Raw genomic sequence first — 23,653 nt, forward strand, 5'->3', positions numbered from 1 at the left:
GGTCTTTACTGACTGACCCTCCGTGAAATAACCCTCTAATTTCTCTGCATAGCAATGCAAGCAGCTGTTTATGCAATCTCTAATGTTCTGAATAGTAAAGAACTGCTTTCGGGTACAGTGTTCCTCATATCGTGCTTATAAAAAATAAGAGTCTCTTATCTATGGTTGATTCCTGAGTTCTGCCTACTTTTCCAGTCTTTTTCCTGCCACCAACTTATGTGTCAGCCATAATGAAACACTATTTCTTGAACACAGCATATCTCTGGTGTCTCCAATGATTTATACATAACGTTCCTTCCATCTGCCATGCTCCTTTCTCAACTTGTGTATGTTGAAAACTCCTATTTATCCTTCAAAACTCAAATATCATCTCCTCTAGCAAGTCTTCTCTGACCCTCTAACCCCCCAAATCACCCACGTATTACTTGCTCATATTAATGACTTTCTCACTCAGCAAGTTTGCCAAAACTCCTCTCCTGAAGTTGACTCAACTTTTCTCTAACCCTCAGTGTCCTTATCTAAAAAGTGAGCATAACTATTGTGAATTTTCTTAGTATGGTCCACGACATATATTAAGTAATCAAGAAATGCTAGATGTTAGCTAGAGTTTTGTCTGTCTCCCAACTGAGCTCCAGGGCAAGACTGAGGTCTCAGATTTTTGTATACCCAGGCTGTAGCACAGAGCTGACTACACAGAGGGTTCTCATGGCATATATATTGAACAAATAAATGAGATGAATAACAGAATGCTGCTTCCCCATTTCAAAAACCATCTGCCTTACATAAGTGGAAATGGTTAATATATATGACCAGGTTTAATTAAACCAAAGCTGCAGATCACATTTGAGTTATTATTTTTGTAAAAATGTACTCTGAACCCCTTTCCATGTTCTCTGTCTGTTACATATATATCATGCCATCACTGACCAGTAAAATGTTCCCAGCTCAGGGAGTTATTCCTAAATTGAGCCTTCTAAGGAATAAAATATAGGCCATCTTAGCAATTAGGAGGTATTAGCTAGATAATATTCTTTGAAACTTAGCTATTTCCCTGAGACACTAGAAGAAAGAATTTTAACCTTGCTGTTTATCCAGTCGCTGCTTTTACTCCATATGTATTACCACCACAAGAAAAAGTTCTCTTAAATTCACCCTTTCTCTAACCCTACCCAGTCCTTCTCCAACCCACATTATGTTAGTGCCCATTACCTGCCTCTGGTAGTAAGATTCTTCCTGCCTGGAATAACCTTTCCCCTCCACTCTGTATTAATTTCCTAGGGCTGCTATGACAAAGTGTCACCAACTGGTTCGCTTAAACAATGGAAATTTATTGTCCCACAGTTCTGGAGGCTAGAAGTATGAAATCAAGGTGTCAGCAGCATTGGTTCCTTATGAGGGCTGTGAAGGAAGAATCTGTTCTAGGCCTCTCCTTGGGTTGCATATGGTTGTATTCTCTATGTCTTTTCACATCATATTCCCACTGTGTGAGTCTGTCTTTGAATCCAAATTTCCCTGTTTTATAAGGACACCAGTCATATTGAATTGGGGCCCATTTAATTTAATAATGTTAAAATGATCTCATAAAAAAATAAAATGAGATCATTTTAACTTTATTATCTCTACAAAGACCCTGTCTCCAAATAGTCACATTCTGAAAAACTAGAAATTAAGACTCCAACATATATTGGGGAACACAATTCAACCCATAGCAAAGGACATACAGATTGGAGGCAGAGAGAACAATAAAGGAGCTATTATAATAAGCTAGGTCAGATAAAATGAAAAAATAAGCAAAGACAACATAAGTAGGGATAGAGAGGATACAAAGATTCAAGAAGCAGAATCTAGAAGGTAAAGAAAAAAGAAGACTCACAGATGACTAAGGCTTTATAGCTTGGTTGATTAGGTCACTGTCAATCAGAAGATAGAAATAGGAGTGGAGAGTTTAATAACACGTGAAGGGTTTTAGAAATATTAAGTGTATGATACTGAGATATCTAGTTAATGAATGAATAGCCTAGGCTCAGGAGAAACATTCACTCTGGAGATGCAGGCAGTCATCAGCATATAAATGGCAGTTAAAACTCAAGTGGACAAGATAATCCAGATAGGATTATAGAATGGCAAGAGAAGAGAATGAATAAATGGTCAGAGGTAGGTAGAAATTTAAGAAAGAGTATCGTCATGAAAGACAAGGGGGAAGTTAAATAAGAAAAAAGTGGTCAACAGCCTTGAATGTAGTAGAGAGTCAAGAAGGCTAAAGATCTAAAGAGAGAGAGCACTGAACATGACAGATCTTTAAGTAACTTTGGCAAGAACAGTTTCAGTGATGGTTTAAATGGAAACTGCACCAAAAAAAAATGGGAGTGGTAATTTAAATGAGTTCTGTCAAAGAAAGATTTAGACAAGGGAAAAAATGTGCTTGCAAGTTTAAGATTAGGCAGTATGGCATAATAGGCATAGACTTCGTAGACTTGGGTTCAAATCTCAGATCTGCCACTTACTAGCTCTGTAAGCTTAGGCAAGTTGCTTGGTTTTGCTGTGCCCCAAGTTCCTTAATTGAACAATGAGGAAAATAATACTATCTACTTAATAGGACTGCTGTGAACATTACATACATTGATACCTGTAAAGTGCTCAATAAAGGGGCCTGGTAAAAAGTAGGTCTTCAATATATATTAGCAATATTAGGTAGATAGGGTTGAATGAGTGGGAAAATCAAAGACTAAGAAGAAATTTAAGAAAATAAGAGAGAAGGAACCTAACTGATGAAACAACTTAGAAAGTACAGGAGAGGATGGATCTCTTACACTTACTAGCTGTATGATCTTGGATAAGATACTTTCTTTCCTGTGCCTCAGTTTTCTCAATTATAAAATGGCAATACAATAGTGTCTACCTCACAAGATTATTGTGAGGATGAAGTGAAATGATGCATGAAACACAAGAGTGCTGAAATTAATGGAAATAATGCATAAAATTTAAAAAGCCATATACTCTAAAACAGTGATTGCAAATTCTGCGGTAGGGAATGGGAATGGGGATTCTGATATGGGATGGGAACAGGCATATTCCTTCTCCACCTTTCACAAACAGGGCACAGTGAGTCTCTGCTACTAATAGGAGTGTGTTATATTCCTTAGGTGTATTGGGAATGAAAAAAAAATGAGAACCTCTAACTTCTAAGGCAGTAGTCCTCAAATTTCAGTGTGTATCCAGGTCACCTGGATGGTGTGTGAAAAAAAAAAAATACTGATTGTTTTACCACAATCAGTATGAGTTTCTGAATCAGTATGTCTGAGGTGGGGCCTGAAAATCTGCATTTCTAAGAGGTTCCCTGGTGATGCTGATGCTGCTGGTCCAAGCACCATACTATGAGAACCTCAACTCTAAGCTAGTGGCTCTCAACTAGCTTACTTCTCCTTTACTGCACATTAGAATTACCTAGGGAACTTTAAAAAATCCATCTTCCAAGCTGTGCCCCAACCAATTACATCAGTATCTCTGACGATGGACAAAGTTATCAGTATTTTAAAAATATCCCCAACTGATTCCAGTGTGTGGCCAAGGTTAAGAATTGTTTTAGGGGAAGCCTACCCTAATCGACAAGTCTCCCTTTACACACACATCTAACATGCACACACACCTACCTTATCCCTAAAAGGGAGTCGCAAGGACAAGTGGAAATTTCAAGGTCAGAAATGAATGGAACTTTCAATGTATAGAACAGAGAAGTTAAAACTTTGTATTTGTGTGACTTGTTCATATTCTCACTGTATTGTCCTGTTTGGACTTACTTGGCTGTTTTCTTCTTTCTCTCAATTCCATTCCTCTTACTCTTCTCTCCTTCTGAGTTACCTGAGGCTAATGAGGTGTTTTAAACTTACAGCTCCCACTGGGAAGGACTTGGGGGAAGCACAGAGCACAACTTAAAAGGAATCATGTGTGCCAGCAGGATGGAAAGTTTTAAAAAAGGTTTCCAAGCAAATAATTTTCACAATTTCTTGAAAAAGAGTGCTACAAAATCTTGTGATATTTTCTTAAAGCAGATGAGACTTTTTCTAGTGCTAATAAATTTATTGCAATATATTTGAAGTACATCGAAGAGACTTTTTGTATTTAGGTATAGTTGACCCTTGAAAAACACAGGTTTGAACTGCATGGGTCCACTTATACACGGATTTTCTTCCACCTCTCCCACTCTTGAAAAAGCAAGACCACACACCAGCTCTTCTTCCTTCTCAACCTACTCAACATGAAGATGGCAAGAATTAAGACCTTTATGATAATCCACTTCCACTTAATGAATAGTAAATATATTTTCTCTTGCTTACGATTTTCTAAACATTTTCTTTTTTGTATCTTACTTTATTATAAGAACACAGTATATAATATGTATAACATACAAAATGTATATTGTTTATATTATCAGTAAAGCTTCTGGTCAACCGTAGGTTACTAGTAGATCAGTTTTGGGGAATCAAAAGTTATATATGGATTTTCAACTGCGTGGGGTCAGCATCTCTAACCTCTGTGCTGTCAACAGTAGTTTCAAGTGCATTTGAAACTTTCTTCAGATAATTATTTTATAAAACAATGGTTAGTATGAAAATAAATTGTATTAACTGACATGAACAAGTTAGTAATAAGTTTACTAAGTTTTTGACATGAACAAGTTAGCAATAAGTTTACTAAGTTTTTCTTAAAGGAGCATTAGATCCCAAATATAAAAACATAATCCATCTGGATTGTATAAGATAAATAATTCAAGATTCATTCTCTTTAATGCAATAGAATTTCAAATGGAATGGTCCTTTCTTTTACAAATGACTTCCTGTCTTATTCAGAATAAAAGCCAAAGTCTTTACAAGTTCCTATATGATCTAGCCCCCTGTCTCACTGACCTTATATCCTGCCACTCTTCCTCTTCTCCACTCCAGTGATACTGACTTTCTTACTATTCTTTGAATATACCATGCCTTTGCACTTGCTGCTACTTCTATCTAGAACACCCTTCCCTCAGGTATTCTCATGGCTGGCTCCCTCACTTCATTCAGATATATTCTTTAATATCATCCCAATTCCATATGCCCTGTAGCCTTTCTCCCATCTTATCCCCACTCAACGTATATGTTTATTGTTTTTTGTTTGTCCCCTCCACCAACACCTCCTCATTAGAACATAATCTCCAAGAAGGCATATTTTCCCCAGAGTCTTATGTGGTGATGTTATAGAGTAGATTCTCAGTATGTAATTGTCAAATGAATGAACAAATGAATGAATGAATATAATAACACAATGTAATTTTGTGTCGATACCTTTCTCTGTCACAGCTCCCTACCCTGGACTGCTGAGTAAGAACTAGGAAGGGACTCAAAACAAAGGAAATTGCAGAGCACTGGGAACTGTGGCATTCCATTGACCAAACAAAAACCTACAGAGTGAAATATGAACCTGAGGAAACAGAGAGACCCTCTCATATTGTTTTATATTGTTTTATACTCAGTACCTGTTTTAAGAAAAAAACAAAGAAGTAAAACCAAAGACAGGCAGCCCGACGCCAGGCCCCAAACCAGGCCTGGGCCTGCCTGGCCTAAACCCAGTAGTTAAAAATCAACTCATAACTTAGAAATCGATGTTATTCATAGATTCCAGACATTGTATAGAAGAACACCGTGAAACTCCCTGCCCTGTTCTTTTCTCTCGGACCACCGGTGCATGCAGTGCCTGTCATGTACCCCCTGCTTGCTCAAAGCAATCACGACCCTTTCATGTGAAATCTTTAGTGTTGTGAGCCCTTAAAAGGGACAGAAATTGTGCACTCGGGGAGCTCGGATTTTAAGGCAGTAGCTTGCCGATGCTCCCAGCTGAATAAAGCCTTTCCTTCCACAACTTGGTGTCTGAGAGGTTTTGTCTGTGGCTCATCCTGCTACAAACCCTAAAACCTCAAACAACATGTTTTCATCTCTTCGACCTGTGTAGTATCATGAGGGTCTATCCACAGTTCTTCCACCCTCCCTGTGCAGAAACGTAAGAGAGACAAATATGTAAGAGATGTCACTGGTCCATGAGAGACCCTTTCTAACAAGTTTCTGCCACACCAGTTCTTCTTTTACAGTGGAAGGGAGATGGTGAAGCCCTCCTTCCCAAAACAATCTCCCTTACTGGACATGGATAACGCCAAAGCGGCATTAGCTTTCCTACTGAAGTTTCCTGCTCTTTCCTCTTTGCATGCCATTTTGACTTGAGTTCCTATTTCTTCTAGCTGGAATTCCCAGTCACTTGGCTTTGAGCGTATAGACACCTGGTACTGAATGGAAGACAATAAAAGTGAACCATTGAGCCATTCATGTGAGAAATGTTTGGTAAATGTTGGAATCAAATTCAACATTTATCTTCGTATTCTGGGAAGGCTACTAATCAGTTAAAAAGGGAGTCATTGACAACGCTCTGCATGGCCTTGACATTTTACACAAACCTCCCAGCAGCGTGATCAGCCATAGGCAATGCACCTGACATTCAATAAAATTTGTAGAATGATTGAATTTGTTCAAGATATCTGCACTGCCATGGCGCCTCTCAGAAAACGGAAATTTTCCCTTTAAGCTAAAACTGCAGTCAACTGGCTGCAGTTAACTAATGTGTGACTTGGCAACACTGCCCACGGTGCACCTCCTGAGAATCAAATGGATATGAGAATCAAGTTTGGAAGCTGTTCTGAGTAAGAAAAAGCTGTCCTCGCCGCACAAATTCCTTCCAACATAGAGGCGCTGCCACTCTTCTCATAATTGAATTTTCAGTTAAATAGTACACTGTCCCTTTAAGAAGCCAGGCAAGATGGAGCCCTCCTAGCTCACAGCTAGAGGCTTCAGGCAACCTGATAGGGTTGCTGCAGGGTGAAAAAAAGAAAGAATGCCAGAAGGGAGGAAGTCGAGGCTCTAATACCTGGAGGAGATATCAAGGATCCAACCACACAGCCATCGAACTGAGCGCGCCTGTCCCGCCAGTGGCAGCTCCCCTAGGTTCTGAAGCACCACCTCCCTTCCCTTCCCCTTCTTACCAACCCCACTCTGTCCCACCCTCAAAGGTCTTCCTTGAATGAGGCTATTTCGCCGCCCAGAGAGGGTGATAAAAGGAAGGTGGAATGGGAGGTGCCAGTTGGTAAGGCAAAATAAAAGGGACTTACTTTCGGATTCTGCGCCTCCGAAGGCATCCTCTCCTCCCAGCCTCGCGGCCAGGGCCGACGGGGCGGGGCCGGGATTGAGCTGGTGGACCCGGGGTCCTCACTCCCTCGGACTACACACGTAGTTGAGTGAAGAGTTAGGGGGAATGGGCACCGACTAAGGCTGCTATACAGTCTGTTTTAATTATCTCAAAGGAAGGCAAAAGAGTGTGAAGAGTGTTAGCCAGGGGAACGAGTCTAGGTGAGCGCTAAAACCGTCAAAACCTTCCTTTTCCCTACTTTCTAGTTAGCTTCCCTCCCCCGGCATTAGCGATATCAAGGGCAATGGTTTTCTTTTTTCTTCCTTTTGGTATCTCTCAGCTGCCAGTCTCGACCCCACCCAGCAGCTCCACCCCATCCACTACTACACATTCTGTCAATCACCAGCCCCTTTAAAGCTGCATCGCACAACTTCGTTGTTCGTCCCACTTAGGCGGGCGGACAGAATCGTGGTCCTTTCGACCTTTTCACCAATACCCCGGACCTTTCTGCTGGGTTTATGAAGCTGAGGTTGTTTGCTAGTGGCGGCCTCCCCTCCCCCTTTGTCCTGGAGCTTGAATACTTGGCTCCACCCAAACTTCTTCCGGCAGGGGCAGGCCCCGCCACGCCCCACCCCATCTCTTTTCATTACTTCGTTTCCGGTAAAAGTGGTTCCCTAGGCTGCCAGATCCCCAAGAAAGTTTCTGTGGCGCCCTCTTGGCGCCGCCCACGCCCATGCAGTCTTTGGACTGAAGTGGCTACAACAACTGTAGAGTCTCTGGGGATTCTTCCTTCTGCCTAGCCTGGGATGCTCAGTCTTCTCCGTCTCTCATCTGTGTGAGTCTCCATGTTTTTTACTAGAATGGGGAGGCGGAAGGGAGAGAGAGTGGGGAATCCCAGAAATTTGCCTTATGCCTCTAATTCACCCCAAACAGCAGTCCTTTCTACCACCCCACCTCATAACTAGGCAGCTCAGAGTCAGAGAAGGGCCCTGAGGTTCCATCCCACAGGTATAATTGGAACTCCAGAATGACCCATGAGAAATCATGTTTAATGCCATTCCCCCTTTCAGTTAATGACAATACCTGGTTGCTTAGGCCAAAAATCTTGGCGCCATCCCTGATTCTTCTCACACTCACAAGTCTCATCCAATTATTGAGGAAATTCCTTTAGCTTTGTCCTAAAAGTGTGTTCAGCATCCGACCATTTCTCTACCTTTCCACTACTACTACCCTGGCCCCGGCCATCACCATCTCCCAAATGGATGTCTAGAAGAGTGCCCTCACTGGTGTCCCTTCTTCCACATCTGCCCCGCTAAAATCTGTTCAACAGCCAACAGTCTTTCTAAAAGGCAAATATGACCAGGTTGCACCTCTGTTTACAATCTTTCAGTCATTTCCCATTGCAGTTAGCATCCAGATTGTCTTATATTATCTACAAGGCCCTCAAGATCGACCTGTCCCCTGCCTGTCTCTTTGATTTCTAAACACCTGTTCACATTGCTGTAGCTATGCTGACCTCCTTTTCATTCCAGTATATTAAGATCTCTCTCACCTCAAGGCCTTTGCAGTTCCTTTTCCTTCTGTCTGATTATGCCCATAGTGGGCTCCAATATCGTACACATCTCAGGAAAGCTTTCCCTTATCATGTAGATTAAGGTAGCTCCCACAATCCAGGCACTCTCTGTGACCTCATCTCATTTTATTTTTATCACAGCACAGTTCACAATTTAATTGTGTGTTCGTTTCTGTGACAAAGTAAATCTCCCACTGGAGTATAAGCTCAAAAAGAGCAGGGACATCATCTGTTTTGCTCACTGCTCTATCCACAGCATACTGAACAGTGGGTGTCATATAGTAGGGACTCAATAAAAATTTGTTGAAAGAACAATTAAAGGCAATATCATCAGTGATTTATCTGGGTGATATCTGTTTGTAAACAATAAACAAACCAAAAAAGAAAACAAGAAAGAAATACACACCTGATATGAACAACTTTCCCTATTTATTCTTCCTTAGAACATCTGCTTGAATATCTTGCCTCTGGGCTGAGTTGGCAACATGATTGGAGCAGTGACATAGTAGAAGTGTGCTTTCAGGTTGGCTTCTAGGGTTGGCAGTTCATAGCTGATGGTTGACTCATGTTCTTAATTTAAAGATGAAGAGAAGAATAAAATTAAGGAGATTGATTACATAAAGCAAGAAGGATGGTTTAAGCAATTTTGTAAACTATGTCCTTGATACAGGGTCATAAGAAGCAGCCATTTTCCTTCACCACTAGAAGAATATAGGGCTATTTAGTCTCAACAAGAGAAAACTTAGGAGGACAACAATCTTTTTTTTCAGGGTTGTCTTGAGCTGTCATTAACATGTCATTGGTTGCTTATACCCACTGTGTCCTAACCTTAACTATCTGCCTGTTCATAGAGGTTACTCAGCCCAAATCTCTGGACCTCTGAGCCATGAATGCCAGGCAGCTCTTACTAGGTTGCTACTTATACCTGAGCATAATATTATAGGGAGGTTTGACAGATACCATGGTTATATTCTCAGCACAATGTTAAGCACTGTGGACCATAGGCAAAGAAAGGACTCTTTCAATAAATTTCCCCTTTCTCTAACTTTTTTTTTTTTTTTTTTTTTTTTTGAGACGGAGTCACTCTCTGTCGCCAAGGCTTGAGTGCAGTGGGGTGATCTCGGCTCACTGCAAGCTCTACCTCCTGCGTTCACGACATTCTCCTGCCTTAGCCTCCCGAGAAGCTGAGACTAGAGGTGCCCGCCACCATGCCCAACTAATTTTTTGTATTTTTAGTAGAGACGGAGTTTCACCATGTCTAACGTTTTTTTCGCTTTTGTTATTTATGTTAGCAAATGTCTACTTCTTGTTTATTGCCATATACTTTCTATGTGTCTAACAAAAAGTTGCTCAATAAATACTTGTTAATGGAAGAATGAATGAATGAAAAAATGAGCAAAGCAAGGCTGACCCAGACCTAACCCACATCGTGATTTTTCTGTGTTTCCATTATTTCCATGTTGTTTAAAAATTTTGTTAGTTGTAGGCTGGATGCAGTGGCTCATGCTTGTAATCCCAACACTTTGAGAGGCCAAGGCGGGCGGATCACCTGAGGTCAGGAGTTCGAGACCAGCCTGGCCAACATGGCAAAACCCCGTCTCTACTAAAAATACAAAAAAATTAACCAGGCGTAGTGGCCATCGCCTGTAATCCCAGCTACTCAGGAGGCTGAGGTAAGAGAATTACTTGAACCCAGGAAATGGAGGTTGCAGTGAACTGAGATTGCACCATTGCACTTCAGCCTGGGCGACAGAGTGGGACTCCATCTCAAACAACAACAACAACAACAACAACAAATAGTTGTTTCTGTGTTATCTTTCCAAACTATATAAACTCCTTGGGAGTATGATCTGTGTCTTGTTTATCTTCATATATTTTGCAGTGACTACCACATAGCTTTGTACATAACAGGCACTCCAGGTATGTTAAATTGAATTCAACTCTGCACTACACATGGGACTTCAGTCAGCCATGTAGCAAAGTAGCAAGACCCCCAGATATGAAAGGCAATTGAAGTGTAGTAGAAAGAGGACTGAATTTGGAATGAGAAGAACTCCAGTTCCAGATTTGTCTCTGCCGAGCTGTGTGACTTGAGGCAAGTTACATAACCTCGCGGAGTTTCAGCTTCTTCACACAGAAACATGAAGGACAATATACTGCTCTCAAGCTCCTCTGTGCATATATGAAGATGGCTAAGAAAGTAGTGACTCTGACCACTAAAGTACTTTGGGCTAGGAAACATTTCTTGTGGGGATTATAGGAGTCTCTGATAGTTTTGGCATCAGAGAACACTTACACTATTTCTGAGAATCAAGGCAGAGTTATTTGCAAGGATGATGCAGAGGGGCTTAGCATTTGGCATCAAGCAAACTAAGACTGGGTTGAAATTGAGACAACCCTGAAAACTGTGGAAATTGCTATACAGTACAGGTTACAAACCAACAGTCCATAAGTTAAATTTGGCCAGCAGATACATTTTGTTTGTCTGCAATGTCATACATATGTATGTGTGCAAGTGTGCCTGTGCAGGTGTTGACTGAATAAATTATCAACATTGAAAAATTTAGGGATATATGAAAATCTGTATTTTCATCCTTAAGCCTATTTTCCAGAGTGCTGTCAATCTGTTGGAAATCAGCAGTGCCTGGCCCCTCTAGATGTGCCATGATCTTGTCAGCTTATTACAGCCCTCACCTGAACATTTCACTTATTTTTGTTACCAGTTTGTCCTGTGTTTGCATTTTAGTTTGCAACACTTGCTAAAGAAGAAATGACTAAGAGTTCATGGCAAGAGTACATGGTTAAATATAGTATTTATCCTCTGGTTAAGGCAACACTTGAAAGCTCTTGATTATCCCTAAATGTCCAAGAGTGGTTTTCCAGGTATCTTACAAAATGGTTTTGGCTTCATGATTATACACCCATTTTGAGGTCACATTTAATATGTAGTCTGGATTGCATTTACAGAAAACACCTCATCCACTCATGCTATATTTTTTTGTTACCTACCCAACTAGAATGTAATTCCCTAAGGATGGGAACAGAAGCCACATCTAATTCAGTTAAGTTCAAGAAATAAATTACTGCACACTCATTACGTAGAAAAAACTGCTAGGTTCCAAGCACATGAAGTTAGATGGCTCATTTGTTCCCCTTAAGGGGCTTCTAGTCTGAAATTTTCCTGTGGTTTCCATCTCCTGGGGTGACTTTAGACTTCCTGGGAATACCCATTTACTCTTAAACACATTCCAACCTGCCTTCCTTCTTCATGACTTCATGAATGAAATGGCTCTTTTGAAGATCTCCAGTTACCTCCATGTTGCTAAATCAAATAGTTACTTTTCAGTCCTTAACTCACTGTACCTTTCAACAACATTGGAGTAGTTGATCACTACTACTTTCTTGAAGCAGCCTTTTTCTCTTAACTTCTATGTGAAAAATCTGGCTGCTCCTTTTCAGTCTTCTTTTCTCCTCTTCTACCAAAGTCTAAATATTACAGTACCTTAGGGCTTCTCCTTAAACTTCTTTTCTTTTCTATCTATATTCTCTCCCTAGGAGATCTCATACAGTCCTATGACTCTAAATATAAGCCGATGAATTCCTAAATTTATATCCCAAAACCAAACCCCATTAAACTCTAGATCCATATGTGGTACCACTGTTAAAAAAGCAAGTTCTGAAGTCATACCACCTTTGTGTATATCATGGTTCTGTCATGTAGTAGCTGTGTAATACAAGGAAGGTTACTTAACTTCTTTGAGCCTTAGTTTTCACATCTGTCGAATGGGGACAATAATTGCAATACCTCAAGATTGAATTTTTGTCACCTGTCTCAATCAACTGTTTATAAGTATCCAGATTAATCTTTAGTAATTGCACACCAGATCATGTCATTACCCTGCATAATGTCTTCCAATGCACTTGTGATAAAAGTCTACATCCTTACCATGGTCTTGTATGATCTGTCCCTTGGCTGCTTCTCCTAACTCGTCTTCTGTCACTCTTCCTCCAGGCCTCAGGACACCAGAGTCACCGACCTTCTTTTCTATAATTCCTCAAATTTGGTATGCTTTTTCTAATCCCAGGGCCATCACACATGCTTTTCTTTCACTCATATACTCTTATACTCACAGTTCATCTGGCTTGTTTCTATTAGTTATTCAAGTAAAAATTAACTACAATTTAATGCAACACAATGGACAGATCTTAATACCAAAAATTGAGTGAACAGAGCAATTCTTTGAAGACAGTATATGGTTTAATATCAATTTATAAAGTTCAAAAACAAGTAGAAGTCAACAGTATATTGTCTGTTCATACATACATATAAGATAAAACCTTTTAAGGCAAGGGAAGTATTGATATAATCTCAGGATACTTCTGTTAGGGAGGTAGGAGAATGGGATAGAAAAGACACCATAGGTGGATATGAGTTATTGGTAATATACTAGGTTTTGGGCTGGGTGATGGGTTCACATGTATTTGTTATATTATTTAAAAAAGAAATGATGTAAATAGGCCAATAATAGTGTGTCAAGAACCAAGGATTATCATTAATCCATTTTATTAATATCTGAAGTCCATTAACAGTGTTTTAAAAAAACTATAAAGGATCAGAGGAGAATATGTTTTTTAAATATTGGAATGTGAATACTATTTTAAAACATTTTCCCAGTAGCAAAATCCACAAAGTGGCAGATTTGTTTATGGACAAAATTTAAACATTCTACCACATATTGATATGGTTTGGCTGTATCCCCACCCAAATTTCATCCTCAATTGTAACTCACATAATTCCCACATGTTGTGGGAGGAACCTGGTGGCAGGTGGTTAAATTATGAGGGCAGGTCTTTCCTGCACTGTTCTTGTGATAGTGAATGAGTCTCATGAGATCTGATGTTTTTAAAAATGAGAGTTTCCCTGCACAAGCTCTTTTTGACTGCTGCCATTCATGTAAGATGTGACTTGCTCCTATTTGCCTTCCACTATGATTTTTAGGCTTCCCCAGCCACAGGGAACTGTAAATCCATTAAACTTCTTTCTTCTGTAAATTTCCCAGTCTCAGATACGTCTTTATTAGTAGCATGAGAACAAACTAATACACATACTGTAAGTAAAAATAAAAGGCAAAAGACAAATTGGGTGAAAATTTTGCAGCAATGCAACAAAAGGTTAATGTCTTTGATATATAAAGTGTTCTTACAAATTTTAAGAAAAATAGCCATCAACATGGAGAAAGTAAAAGAGTCATCTTAAAGTGACCTTTAAAAGTCAATACTTTGGAAAGAACTGCTTTTTTAACAAATGGTTGCGGGAAAACTGGATAACACCATGCAAAAGAATGAAATTGGGCTTCTATCTTACACTATATGCAAAAATCAACACAAAATGGATCAAAGGCCTAAACATAAGAACTAAAACTAATAAACTTTTAGAACAAAACATGAGAAAAAAGCTTCATGTAATTGGACTTTACAATGGCTTCTTGGATATGACACCAAAGGAAAAAATCGATACATTGGACTTCATCAAAATTAAAAACTTTTGTGCAGCAAAGAACACTATCAAGAGAGTGCAAAGATGACCTCTAGAATGAGAGAAACATTTGCAAATCATATATCTGATAAAGAATTAATATTCAGAAATTATAAAGAACCCCTAAAACACCAACAGCAACAAAAAGCAACTCAATATAAAAATGGGCAAAGGACTTGAATAAACATTTCTCCAAAGGAAATATACACATTGCCAATAAGCATATAAAAAGATGCTCAAAATCATTATTCATTAAGGGAAATGCAAATCAAGACCACAATGAAATACCACTTTAAACTCACTATGCTGGTTATAATTTTAAAAATTGGAAAGTAAATGTTGGTGAGGATATGGAGAAATTGGAAATCTTGTGCATTGCTGGTGGGAATGTAAAGTGGTGCAGCTGCTGTGGACAACAACATGTTTGTTTAACTCAAAAAGTTAAACAAACAATTGCCATATATTCCAGTAATTCCAATCCTAGGTACAATAATACCCTGTTACTCACAATTTTACTCTAAGCAGTTTCAGTTACCCACAGTTAACTGTGACACACAATTATTAAATAGAAAATTCCAGAAATAATTCATTTATTTTAAATTGTGTGCATTCTAAGTAGTATGTTGAAATCTCATACTATCTCGAGCATTCCCACTCCCTTCCACCTGGGATGCAAATCATCCCTTTGTCCAGCTTATCCACACTACATGTGCTACCCAACCATTAGTCACTTAGTAGCTGTCTTGGTCATCATATTTAAAAACTTAGTGTATATACTGTCCTCAGTTTTGGGCCCTTTGTGGTTCTTTAGTAATTACAGTATTTATTTTTATTTTGTGAGAAAAATGCCATTGGAATTTTGGTAAAGACCACATTGAAACTACATTGCTTTAGGCAGCATTAACATTTTATCAATATTAATTATTTCAATCCACAGAACTATCATATGACCCATCAATAATCCCTCTTCTGTATATACCCAAACAAAATGAAATCAGCAGCTCAGAGATGTTTGCACTCCCAATGTTCATTACAGGATTATTCACAATAGCCAAGTTATCAAGTCAACCTAAGTGTCCACTGACAGATGTATAAATATAATAATTGTAGCATGTGTATACACACACAAGTAATGGAATATTATTCAGCCTTTAAAAAGGAGGATTTTTTATTTGCAATAATGTGGATAACATTATGTTATGTGAAATAAGACAAACACAGAAAAAAGAATATTGCATGGTCTCTGTTATATGTGGCATCTAGAAAAAGGTAAAGTATAATACATAGAAACACACAGTAGAATGTTGGTTACCAGAGGCAGTGGGGGAAGGGAGGAGGAGAGATGAGGAGATGTAGGTTAAAGGATATGGAGTTGCAGTTACGTAGGATGAATAAGTCTAGAGATGTAATGTACAGCATAAGGGCTCCAAAAATAATATTGTATACCAGAAATTTTTAAAGACAGTACATTTTAGGTACTCTTTTTTTATTATTATTATACTTTAAGTTCTGGGATACCTTGCAGAACGTGCAGATTTGTTACATAGGTATACATGTGCCATGGAAGTTTGCTGCACCCATCAACCCGTCATCTACTTTAGGTATTTCTCCTAATGCTATCCTCTCCTAGCCCCCCACACCCCAACAGGCCCCAGTGTGTGATGTTCCCCTCCCTGTGTCCAAGTGTTCTCATTGTTCAACTCCCACTTATGAGTGAGAACATGCAGTGTTTGGTTTTCTGCTCTTGTGTTAGTTTGCTGAGAGTGATGGTTTCCAACATCATCCATGCCTGCAAAGAACATGAACTCATCTTTTTTATGGCTGCATAGTATTCCATGGTGTATATGTGCCACATTTTCTTTATCCAGCCTATCATTGATGGGCATTTGGGTTGGTTCCAAGTCTTTGCTACTGTGAACAGTGCTGCAGTAAACATACGTGTGCATGTGTCTTTATAGTAGAATGATTTATAATCCTTTGGGTATATACCCAGTAATGGGATTGCTGGGTTGAATGGTATTTCTAGTTCTAGATCCTTGAGGAATCGCCACACTGTCTTCCACAGTGGTTGAACTAATTTGAACTCCCACCATCAGGGTAAAAGCATTCCTATTTCTCCACATCCTCTCCAGCACCTGTTGTTTCCTGACTTTTTAATGATTGTCATTCTAACTGGCGTGAGATGGTATCTCACTGTGGTTTTGATTTTCATTTCTCTAATGCCCAGTGATCGTGAGCTTATTTTAATATGTTTGTTGGCTGTATAAATGTCTTCTTTTGAAAAGTGCTCATACTCTTCACCCACTTTTTGAGGGGGTTGTTTGATTTTTTCTTGTACTTTTGTTTAAGTTCATTATGTATTCTGGATATTAGACCTTTGTCACATGGACAGATTCCAAAAATTTTCTCCCATTCTGTAGGTTGCCTTTTCACTCTGATGATAGTTTCTTCTGCTGTGCAGAAGCTCTTCCGTTGAATTAGATCCCATTTGTCAATTTTGGCTTTTGTTGTCATTGCTCTTGGTGTTTTAGTCATGAAGTCTTTGCCCATGCCTATGTCCTGAATGGTATTGCCTAGCTTTTCTTCTAAAGTGTTTATGGTTTTAGGTCTTATGCTTAAGCCTTTAATCTATCTTGAGCTAATTTCTGTATAAGATGTAAGGAAGGGGTCCAGTTTCAGTTTACTGCATATGGCTAGCCAGTTTTCCCAACACCATTTATTAAATAGGGAATCCTATCCCCATTGCTTGTTTTTGTCAAGTTTGTCAAAGATCATATGGTTATACTTCTGTGGTGGTATTTCTGAGGACTCTACTCTGTTCCATTGGTTTATATATTTGTTTTGGTACCAGTACCATGCTGTTTTGGTTACTGTAGTCTTGTAGTATAGTTGAAGTCAGGTAGCATTGCCTCCAGCTTCGTTCTTTTTGCTTAGGATTCTTTTGGCTATGCAGACTCTTTTTTTGGTTTCACATGAAATTTAAAGTAGATTTTTCTAATTCTTTGAAGAAAGTCAATGGTAGCTTGATGGGGATAGCATTAAATGTATAAATAACCTTGAGCAATATGGCCATTTTCACTATATTGATTCTTTCTATCCATGCACATGGAATGTTTTTTCCTTAGTTTGTGTCCTCTATTATTTCCTTGAGCAGTGGTTTGTAGTTCTCCTTGAAGAGATCCTTCACATCCCTTGTATGTTGTATTCTTCAGTATTTTATTCTCTTTGTAGCCATTGTGAAGGGGATTTCACTCATGATTTGACTGTCTGTCTGTTATTGGCATATAGGAATGCTTGTGATTTTTGCACGTTGATTTTGTATCCTGAGACTTTGCCAAAGTTGCTTCTCTGCTTAAGGAGATTTGGAGCTGAGACTATGGGGTTTTCTAAATATACAATCGTATCATCTGCAAACAGAGACAATTTGACTTCTTCTCTTCCTATTTGAATACGCTTTATTTCTTTCTCTTGCCTGATTGCCCCTGCCAGAACTTTCAATACTATGTTGAATAGGAGTGGTGAGAGAGCACATCCTTGTCTTGTGCTGGTTTTCAAAGGGAATGCTCCCAGTTTTTGCCCATTCAGTATGATATTGGCTGTGGGTTTGTCATAAATAGCCCTTATTATTTTGAGATACACTCCATCCATAACTAGTTTATTGAGAGTTTCTAGTGTGAAGGGGTATTGAATTTTGTCAAAAGCCTTTTCTGCATCTATTGAGATTATCATGTGGTTTTTGTCATTGGTTCTGTTTATGTGATGAATTACGTTTATTGATTTGAGTATGTTGAACTAACTTTGCATACCAGAGATGAACCCAGCTTGATCATGGTGGATAACTTTTTTGATGTTCTGCTGTCTTTTTTGATCTTTGTTGGCTTAAAGTCTGTTTTATCAGAGACTAGGATTGCAACCTGTGTTCTTTTTGCTTTCCATATGCTTGGTAAATATTTCTTTATCCCTCTTTTTTGAGCCTATGTGTGTCTTAGCACGTGAGATGGTTCTCCTGTCTATAGCACATTGATGGGTCTTTACTCTTTATCCATTTTGCCAGTCTGTGTCTTTTAATTGGGACATTTAGCCCATTTACATTTAAGGTTAATATTGTTATGTGTGAATTTGATCCTGTCCTTATGACGCTAGCTGGTTATTTTGCCCGTTGGTTGATGCAGTTGCTTCATAGTGTCGACAATCTTTACAATTTGGTATGTTTTTGCAGTTGCTGGTACCAGTTATTCCTTTCCATGTTTAGTGCTTCCTTCAGAAGCTCTAGTAAGGCAGGACTGGTGGTGACAAAATCTCTCAGCATTTGCTTATGTGTAAAGGATTTTATTTCTCCTTTACTTATGAAGCTTAGTTTGGCTCCATATGAAATTCTGGTTTGAATATTCTTCTCTTCAAGAATGTTGAATGTTTGCGCCCACTCTCTTCTTGCTTGTAGGGTTTCTGCAGAGAGATCCGCTGTTAGTCTGATGGCCTTCCCTTTGTGGGTAACCCGACCTTTCTCTCTGGCTGCCCTTAACATTTTTTCCTTCATTTCAACCTTGGTGAATGTGATACTTATGTGTCTTGAGGTTGTTCTTCTCAAGGAGTATCTTTGTGGTGTTCTCCGTATTTCCTGAATTTCAGTGCTGGCCTGTCTTGCTAGTTTGGGGAAGTTCTCCTCCATAATATTCTGAAGAGTGTTTTCCAATTTGTTTCCATTCTTCCATCACTTTCAGGTACACCAATCAAATGTAGGTGTGGACTTTTCACATAGTCCTGTATTTCTTGGAGTCTTTGTTCTTTTTATTCTTTTTTCTCTAATCTTGTCTTCACACTTTATTTCATTAAGTTGATCCTCAATCTCTTATATCCTTTCTTCTGCTTGATTGATTCGGCTATTGATACTTGTGTATGCTTCACGAAGTTCTTGTGCTGTGTTTTTCAGCTCCATCAGGTCATTTATGTCCTTCTCTAAACTGGTTATTTCAGTTAGCAATTTCTCTAACCTGTTTTCAATGTTCTTAGCTTCCTTGCAGTGGGTTAGAACATGCTCCTTTAGCTCAGAAGAGTTTGCTATTACCCACCTTCTGAAGCCTACTTCTGTCAATTCGTCAAACTCATTCTCCGTCCAGTTTTGTTTCCCTCTTGGTGAGGAGTTGTGATTTTTTGGAGAAGAGGCATTCTGGTTTTTGCAATTTTCAACCTTTTTGCACTGCTTTCTTCCCATCTTCATGGATTTATTTACCTTTGGTCTTTGATGTTGGTGACCTTCGGATGGGGTTTTGGTGTGGACAATCTTTTTGATGATGTTGATACTATTGCTTTCTCTTTGTTAGTTTTCCTTCTAACAGTCAGGCCCTTCTGCTGCAGGTCTGCTAGAGTTTGCTGTAAGTCCACTCCAGATGTTGTTTGCCTGGGTATCACCAGCAGAGGCTGCAGAACAGCAAAGATTGCTGCCTGTTCCTTCCTCTGGAAGCTTTTTTCCAGAGGGGCAACTGCCAGATGCCAGCCAGAGCTCTCCTGTATGAGGTGTCTGTCGACCCCTGCTGGCAGGTGTCTCCCAGTCAGTAGGCATGGGGGTCAGGGAGCCACTTGAGGAGGCAGTCTGTCCCTTAGCAGAACTCAAGTGCTGTGCTGGGAGATCTGCTGCTCTCTTCAGAGTTGGCAGGCAGGAACATTTAAATCTGTTGAGCTGTGCCTACAGCCACCCCTTCCACCAGGTGCTCTGTCTCAGGGAGATTGGAGTTTTATCTAAAAGTCCCTTACTGGGGCTGCTGCCTTTCTTTCAGAGATGCCCTGCCCAGAGAGGAGGAATCTAGAGAGGCAGTCTGGCTGCAGCAGCTTTACCAAGCTGCGGTGGGCTCCATCCAGTTTGAACTTCCTGGCGTCTTTGTTTATGCTGTGAGGGGAAATTCACCTACTCAGGCCTCAGTAATGGTGGACGCCCCTCCCCTCACCAAGATGGAGTGTCACAGGTTGACGTCAGACTGCTGTGCTGGCAGCAAGAATTTCAAGCCAGTGGATCTTAGCTTGCTGTGCTCTGTGGGGGTAGGATCCACTGAGCTAGACCACTTGGCTCCCTGGCTTCAGTCCCCTTTTCAGGGGAGTGAATGGTTCTGTCTCACTGGTGTTCCAGGCACCACTACGGTATGAAAAGAAACTCTTGCAGCTAGCTCAATCTCTGCCCAAATGGCCACCCAGTTTTGTGCTTGAAACCCTGGTGTGCTTGGGCCCTGGTGGCATAGTCACCGGAGGGAATCTCTCAGTCTGCAAGTTGTGAAAACCTTCGGAAAAGTGTAATATTTGAGCCGGAATGCACCATTCCTCAGGGCACAGTCCCTCACGGCTTTTCTTGACTAAGAGAGGGAGTTCCCAGCCCCTTTGCACTTCCTGGGTGAGACGACGCCCCACCTTGCTCCTGCTCGCCCTCCATGGGCTGCACCCACTGTCTAACCAGTCCCAATAAGATGAGCCGGGTACCTCAGTTGGAAATGCAGAAATCACCCACTTTCTGCGTTGATCTTGCTGGGAGCTGCAGACCAGAGCTGTTCCTATTTGGCCATCTTGCCAGCCATCCTAGGTACTCTTACAATACAAAAAAAGAAAGGCAAGTATGTGAGATGATAGATGTGCAAATTGGCTTACCATAGTAATTACATATTTAATTACATATATATATCAAAGCATCATGTTGCACACCTTAAATAGATACAGTAGAAATAAAATGTTTAAAAGTGAAATAACCCAAATATTCCTTGATGGATGGCTAAAGGTAATATGTATACACATACAAAGAATATTATTTTGCCTTAGACAAGAGTGAAATTCTGATACATGCTACAACATGGAGGAAACTTTAACAAACACAAATGAACAAATACTGTATGACTCTACTTATATGAGGAGCATAAAATAAGCACATTTATAGAAACAAACAGAAAACAGAATACAGGATTTCAGGGGCTCAGGAAAAGGAGGAATGGGAAGTATTTTTAATGTGTGGGACGTTTCTCTTTGGGATAATGAAAAAGCTCTGAAAATGAGTAGCGTTAGCGCAACATTGTGAATGTACTTAATTGTAGCCTTGAAAATGGTTAAAATGGTAAATTTTACATTTTGTATATTTTACCAGCATTTTTAATGGGTTATAAAATATCACTGGTACATGGATTGATATCTGTATTTGGCAGTACCTATCTGTGTGAAAAATAATGAAAATTTTCAAATAATGAAGTCTCATTACAAATCAGCATTGACAAAACATTTTCAATTAATTTTGATGATAAAGAACACTAACTTTGAACTCAAATTAAGTGGCATATTATCTTTAAAAATTCTGATTCTGCTCAATAGTAAACCTGTATTACAAAAAATGTATTCAGCTAAATTAATAATAACCATATCAAATTATAATTAGAACTTCATCAATAAAACATTTATGGAAAAATTCAATAAATTGCCCCTTGCTCTCTCCTTCATCTTGAGAATCAGTGAGCCCACAGGGAGTATGGTAACTGCTCTGTCATTTGGTTAAAAGACGGCCTTTCTCTATGGGAGAGAATAGTTTTTCCAGTACTCAATACTGCCAAGTAGCCACCGGTACATGGAACTCTTGCCATTAGAAATCCAACCTTTCATTCTAAAGCATGAAGTCTCTAAGTATGTCCTGCTAAAAATTAAATGCCTGGAGAACTTTCAGTCTGGACAAGATGGCATAGAACCATTTCTTCCTGCTCCAACCCACTAAGTGGAATTATAAACCCATGAAATACTGCAAGAGACATTCAAATGAGTACTACGTGGTAAGAAGGTTGTAGGAAAAACGTAAACTGGTTTGTGATCTCAGGAATGAAGAAACAACATACCACCTAGGCATCTTATGCCCCCAACCCCACAATTGAAGAAGGTGACCCAGACCCAGCATTTCCTGACCTCCTTACCTAGAAACAAAAGACAGCCCAAGTGGGATCATTCATTATTTGGATCCAAAGGTAATCTTTCTCACAGCACCAGCAAGGTGGAAGATACATTGGGAGTCCTACTAAATATAAGAGATCAGGGAAAGTGCTCTCCTTCCCTGAAGGTCTTGAGACTGCTGAGAGATACCCACATGGGCAGGCCTAACCAACAAGAGAGACCCAGTCACAAAACAGCCCACCCTTACTGGCCTATTTTTACCCATGTGTACTGAGATTCTCTTCACTCTGAGACTGTCAGACAAGGCAATCTGATTTTTCTTGAATCCTGCAGGCCTAACACTCCCCTCACATGCCTAAAGACAGCATTGTCATTGTAACCTAAAATTTTAGGATGTAATAAAAAATCACTTGTAATCTCAAAAGCCAAGAAAATCACAACTTGAATGAACAAAGACAATCAAGAGGTACCAACACTGAGATATTGACTTAAATGTAACGAAGAGACACAAATAGTGGAATTTCACCACAAGTGTCTGGCTCAGGAAATGCACTCCACTACCCACACTGGTGGTGGTGGTGGTGAGGGGGCAGGCAGTTTTTGCTACAACTACCTGCCAAGGAGGCATCTTTGACCATGCAATATGAGACTCCCTTTTCCACCTGAAGATTTCCAGAAAACTAGAGATATTCAGGGACCTGGCCTGGGGAAACCACTCTACCATCCCAAGCAGCAGCAGCTGAAATCAATGGAAGCCCAGACAGTACCAAATCAATCAAAATACCACCAGTAAGGCTCTGCACTTAAATTGTCATTATAACCTCAGCCAACAAAAGTAAGCCAGGACCAACATGCTAAACCTAAACAGGACAATTGCCTTCTAAAATAAAAAATTTAAATGAGACCCAGAGTCTCCTTATATAATACACGAAACTTTAGGATGTAATCAAATATAACTTGTGGTATCAAAACCCAAGAAAACCACAACTTCAATGAGTAAAGACAATATAGATATGATGCCAACACTGAGATGTTGACTTAGATTTATCTAACAAAGATTTTTAAGAAGCCATTAGAAAAATGCTTCAGGCTAGGCACCATGACTCACACTTGTAATCCTAGCACTTTGGGACGCTGAGGCAGGCAGATCACTTGAGGCCAGGAGTTTGAGACCAGCCTGGCCAATATGGTGAAACCCCATCTCTACTAAAAATACAAAAACATTAGCCAGGCATGGTGGCGAGCACCTGTAATTCCAGCTACTCAGGAGGCTGAGGCAGAAGAATGGCTTGAACCCTGGAGGCGGAGGTTGCAGTGAGTGGAGATCACGCCATTGCACTCCAGCCTGGGCAACAATTTAAAAAAAAAAAAGCTTCAATAATTAATTATAAATTATCTTGAGACAAATGAAAAAAATAGAAAATTATAGCAAAGAATTA

General features: G+C 39.7%; 1 protein-coding gene and 1 long non-coding RNA gene across 6 annotated transcripts in view; one reads left to right on the forward strand and one right to left on the reverse strand.

Moving 5' to 3' along the window:
- Window positions 1-7,791, reverse strand: part of KLF8 (KLF transcription factor 8) — a 261,395-nt gene extending 253,604 nt beyond the window's left edge. For 3 of the 4 annotated variants that reach the window (XM_073013642.1, XM_073013643.1, XM_073013639.1), the window contains exon 1: window positions 7,187-7,791. The gene's annotated coding sequence lies outside the window, so the exon portion shown is untranslated. Of the gene's footprint in view, window positions 1-6,945; window positions 7,122-7,186 lie in introns of those variants that run through there. The other variant, XM_073013641.1, reaches the window with a different exon arrangement.
- Window positions 7,792-7,869: 78 nt separating this feature from the next.
- The window catches only part of LOC140710867 (uncharacterized), a 162,768-nt gene continuing 146,984 nt past the window's right edge, over window positions 7,870-23,653 (forward strand). For both annotated transcript variants that reach the window (XR_012091994.1, XR_012091993.1), the window contains exon 1: window positions 7,870-8,038. This is a non-coding gene — a long non-coding RNA (uncharacterized lncRNA). The remainder of the gene's footprint in view (window positions 8,039-23,653) is intronic.

The sequence above is a fragment of the Chlorocebus sabaeus genome, chromosome X (genome assembly GCF_047675955.1).
Source record: "Chlorocebus sabaeus isolate Y175 chromosome X, mChlSab1.0.hap1, whole genome shotgun sequence".
In the NCBI taxonomy this organism is placed as follows: domain Eukaryota; kingdom Metazoa; phylum Chordata; class Mammalia; order Primates; family Cercopithecidae; genus Chlorocebus; species Chlorocebus sabaeus.